At 38.0% G+C, this 5,089-nt stretch overlaps 1 long non-coding RNA gene across 1 annotated transcript; it reads left to right on the top strand.

Annotated features, from left to right (window-relative positions):
* Positions 1-470: 470 nt before the first annotated feature.
* On the top strand, positions 471-4,585 carry LOC138882242 (uncharacterized). Its single transcript, XR_011403718.1, has 2 exons — positions 471-618; positions 4,327-4,585. It is a non-coding gene; the product is annotated as an uncharacterized lncRNA (long non-coding RNA).
* The last annotated feature ends 504 nt before the right edge of the window (positions 4,586-5,089 follow it).

Here is a 5,089-nt window from a genome sequence, read left to right as displayed (position 1 = left end):
CTAACTCAATTACGATACCCATAATCCGTATTAGACGCGCAAGTCGTGGTCTATTCAGCTGATTTTAAATGAAAAGTGAATCAATTAACACAATAGACTCCTAATATAACTCAACTAACTCAATTACGATACCCATAATCTGTATTAGACGCGAAATATGATGAATATTTTTCCCAGTCGATAAATACAACAAAAACGGAGCAATTTGAATACATATATATATATATATCAGAATACATAAATTATATTAATTAAAAAATATATGAATACATTCATGGACTACAATGAGACAGTGAATACTTTGAAATACATGGAATACAGCGAAATACATCAAAATACAATGAAAAAAAAGACAATGAATACAATGAAATACAACGAGATACATTGAAATATATTAACAAAATCTTCAAGAAAGCTTTCTGATCGCACAAGCTACCCAGATCGACTCTCTAATTCAGTTTTCTTCCCAGATTCTCATACAAACACAAGATAGAAGATACGATGGCAATGACGATGGCAAAGGATAGCAACTTCGAAGATAACCAGCTCCATGTTATGTCCACTGATGATATTATTAGGGCTTCTCGCCTTCTCGACAATGAAAATCGAATCAATAGGGTACCTACCGATCTGTCGGCATTTATTTTCTGTTTGTTGAATGCTTTTATTTTTCTGGTTTCGATTATTGGTGCTTTTCTTCAAGTTGTTCCTTTTTCAGATCTAAAGGTGATGGATTCACCATTTCTTTTTACTGGTCGTGACAAAACCAGTTAAAAATAGAGGGACTATGTTGGTTAGGTCGAAAAGGTGAAGGTGGAAGATGGGGGGGGGGGGGGAGGAAGGGAATAGATATGGGGTAGGGGAAACAAGGGATTTGAGGGATACAAGAAATTTTAGGGGAGAGAGAAAAATAATACAAAGCTTATTGTATGGCTTAAGGGTAGGAGGTTACCATAAATAGATGTTTGGCTATAAAAAATCAAAAGATAGCTATGCAATATAATTTTTAAAAGGGTATTTATTTAAAATAAATAAGGTATCAACCTTTGCTATAGGAGGTAAAAATTCCGTAAATCTTTTAACCCAATGTCTAAGATATTATACCATTTATTTAAATATATATGTCTTAATTTATTTTTTTTCTTTCGGTTAGAGTATTCTTCTATATGAATTTCACACTTGTTTATTTGAAATCTCATAAAGTATTCTGCCTCTTTCTCGTGGTTGATCAAACACTTATTTTTTATTAACTATTATTTGCTTAAATTTAGCACATTTTCATAGTTTCAAAATTCTTACATTAAAGAAGTTATTAATCTTAATTAGTATATAGTTTTCTTCTATTTCTTATTACATGCAATAATTAGCTTGTCAAAATAAAATAAAAATTAGAGTTTGTAACATTTAAGCAAATAAGTAGAATTTAGTATTTTGGTATCGATTAAATTGATGCTTGTTAAATAAAATTATTAAAAAATTGTAAAATTTAATAAATTATTAAATTTAGGAAAGTAAATAAAAAGTTTTTAAAATTATCTTTATATGCTTTTAAAAGGAGACCTCAAAATACGAAGAAGAAAAAAAAGAGTAGCGAGCAAAAATTTTAGGGAAAAAAAATTCAAAAATACCTATTGAAATTGAAATAATTATCCTCACCTACCCAAACCAAAATATTTGCCCGATCCGACCCAACATTTGGTTCTCGTGCATGACTTCAACTTCCAGCTTATCGAAAGCACAATTAGTGGTGTTTACACTTTTTCTTTTCTTCATATTTTTATTATCTTTTTCTCCTTTTCTAATTCCATATTTTTCCCTAAACTATTTTTGTCTTTATTTTTTTTCATAACATGATTTCATTTACCTTTTCGGATCCTTTCTGTGACGATCCGGCCAGTCGTCTCATGAGTTACCACTTCGTTTCCCCCATTTCTGCTTCTTTATGCTTCGTTATCCGTATTTTGTGGTATCGGGTTGGTCGGATCGAATTCGCAAAGGATTTGTCAAGGTTTGAGACACTTAGTCTCTTTAGAGTGAGTTTAAGTTGGAAAAGTCAACCGCATGTTAACTTATGTATTAGAGGGCTCGGATGTGAGTTCCGATGGTTCGGCTAGCTTCGAGAGGTGATTTGAGACTTAGGAGCGTGATCGGAATGAATTTTGGAGGTTCGTAGTAGATTTAGGCTTGTATTGGCGAAGTTGATATTTTGGCGATTTCCGGTTGATAGGCGAGATTTTGATATAGGAGTCGGAATGGAATTCTGAGAGTTGCAGTAGTTCCATTGTGTCATTTGGGATGTGTGTGCAAAATTTCAGGTCATTCGGACGTGGTTTGGTTGGATTTTTGATCGAAAGCGTAATTTGGAAGATTTTAGGAAACTTGGCTTGAATCCGATGTGTTTTGGGTGATTTAATGTTGTTTGAAGTGTTTTGGTGATTGGAACAAGTTTAAATAAGGTATTGGAATATATTTGTACTTTTGATTGAGGTCCCCGGGGCCTCGGGATGATTTCGGGTGGTTAACGGAGAAGTTGAGATGTTATTGCAGCTGTTGAAATTGCTGCTTCTGGTATTTTCGCACCTGCGGTTTGGGGATCGCAGGTATGGCGCCGTATAAGCGGAAGGCTGGCTGCAGAAGCGGAATTGGGAGAAGTTGTCAGGAACCGTAGAAGCGGTTGGTCGCAGTTGCGGAAAGGGGATCGCAGATGCGGAACGGGAAGTTTAAGTGAGGACCGCATATGCGGTAGTTTGGACCGCAGATGCGATACCGCAGAAGCAGAAATATAGCCGCAGATGAGAAAAGTTCTGGGCAGAAAGTATAAATTGTGGCCATCGCGAAATTGAGCTATTTCACCATTTTTGACTTCGACTTTGGAGCTTTCTGGACGAATTGAAAGAGGGATTTCAAGGGAACTTCATTGAGGTAAGGAATTTGGACCTAAAACTCGTTCCTATGCAATTATTTCATGGATTAGAGCTAGAAATTATTGAAATTAAAGGTTAAAATTGGAGAAACTAGGACATGAAAACTTAGGCCTTTAATTGTGGATTTGAAGGACCATTTGGGGTCGGATTTCTGAACTTTTGATATGTATGGACTCGTGGGGAGATGAGGAATCTATTGATGTAAAAATTATCGAATTTCGAGAAGTGGGCCCGGGGGTCGGGTTTTGGTAATTTCAGGATTTGTGCTCTTTATTGATTGTTTTTGCTTGGGCTTCGTTCCCTTAGCATATTTTCACGTCCTCGTTATTTTGGATAGATTCGACGCACGCGGAGGCCAATTCGAGGGGCAAAGGCATCGCGAGCTAGAGATTTAGCCGGTTCGAGGTGAGTAATTATTGTAAATGATGTTCTGAGGGTTTGAAACCCCTGATTGCACATCGTAGTGCTATATTAAGGTGAGGCACACGCTTGATAACGAGTGTGAGGTCGTGCACTATTGGGGATTGTGACTTGGTCCGTCCCGATTGATGATTTTACTGCGTATTTGATTGAAAACTATTTTCTAACATCATTATTTGGGTTGAATGTCATATTTGGGCTTTGTGCCAACTATTTGAACCCTTCAGAGCTTTTTACTAATATTTCCTCACTGTTTGACTTTATATTTGAACTCAGTCATGCTATTTTCCCACTGTTTTCATACTCAGCCATGTTTACTCAGTTTTATTACTTAAATGATATTTTAAATGATTTTTGGGTTGAGAAACACTATTTTACTATTGCTCGAGGGGCTTGTGAGGATTTTGACTGAGTAACGTCGAGGGCCTATGTTGTGAGGAAACACTGATATTTATTTGAGGTCGAGGGCCTGAGATATGTACGCCACGAGGTGACTTGATTGATATGAGGCCGAGGTCCTAGTGTTGATGCCACGAGATGGCTTGATATTATGCTTGGGCCGTAAGGGGCCCCTCCAGGAGTGTGCACACCCCCAGTGAGTGTGGGTACCCATTGTGATGTGAGATTGAGCTCGAGGAGCTGGTATTGTTCTATGTGATTCCCCGAGAGGCTGGTACTATTCTGAGATGTTGCCCGAGGGGCGGATTTGTTGATACTGTGCCGAGGGGCGAACCTTTATGTATTTATTTTTCATAATTGTTTGTCAATTACCTGCTTAATTGTTGAAAAAGTCTTTTCAGGAAGTAAATTTGATACAAAGGATTTTGCCTATCTTTCACTGAATCACTGATTTTTAAATGATTTTACTACTTCATTATAGAATTCTTTATGCTTTACATGATTTCGTACTTTCAGTCTTTATTAACATTTGTTACTCACTGAGTTGGAGTACTCACTTTACTCCATGCACCCCTGTGTGCAGATTTAAGCATTGCTGATCCTGCCAGTGTGATTTGAGAGCTCCCGGCGGACATTCGGAGTTCACGAGGTAGCTGTTTGACGTCCGCAGACCCGTGTTTCTCCTTCTTTATCATTTCTATCTCTTATAAGACATTTGTAATAGTACGTAGACTTTTCAGACTTGTATTAGGTTTTATAGATGCTCATGACTTGTGACGCCCAGGTTAAGGATGTGTTGGGTTGTACTTTCCTCATTTTTATCGATATTATCTGCTTTTCATATTATTAATCATGTCTTAGACTGTTTTACTATTGTTTTAACTGTTTAACGTCAAATTGGGAATAGTTGACTGGCTTTATCTTCACGAGAGGCGCCATCATGACCGGATCTGGGTTTGGGTCGTGACAAGTTGGTATCACAGCCTAGGTTACATAGGTCTCATGCGTCATGAGCTTGTTTAGTAGAGTCTCGCGGATCGGTACGGAGACATATGTATTTATCCTCGAGAGGCTGCAGAACCTTTAGGAAAAACTTCACATTCTTGAAATTCTTGTCGTGCGAACTTGTTGATTCGAATGCTAAACTTCTGTTGTTCTATTCTCTCATAGATGGTGAGGACACATGCTATTAGACAAGGTGGACGGCCACCAGTGCCACCAGCTGTGGCCACCAGAGGCCGAGGATGCGGTCGTGGTCGTGGTAGGGGCAGAGCAGCTAGAGCAGCACCTGCAGATCCACCAGCTACCCCAGTTCAGGATCAGGTCCCAGTTTTGGATGCTCATGA

Source organism: Nicotiana sylvestris, chromosome 11 (assembly GCF_000393655.2).
Source record: "Nicotiana sylvestris chromosome 11, ASM39365v2, whole genome shotgun sequence".
NCBI lineage: Eukaryota > Viridiplantae > Streptophyta > Magnoliopsida > Solanales > Solanaceae > Nicotiana > Nicotiana sylvestris.
The sequence above is the reverse complement of the archived record's forward strand: the minus strand, read 5'-3'. Positions and strand labels throughout refer to the sequence as shown.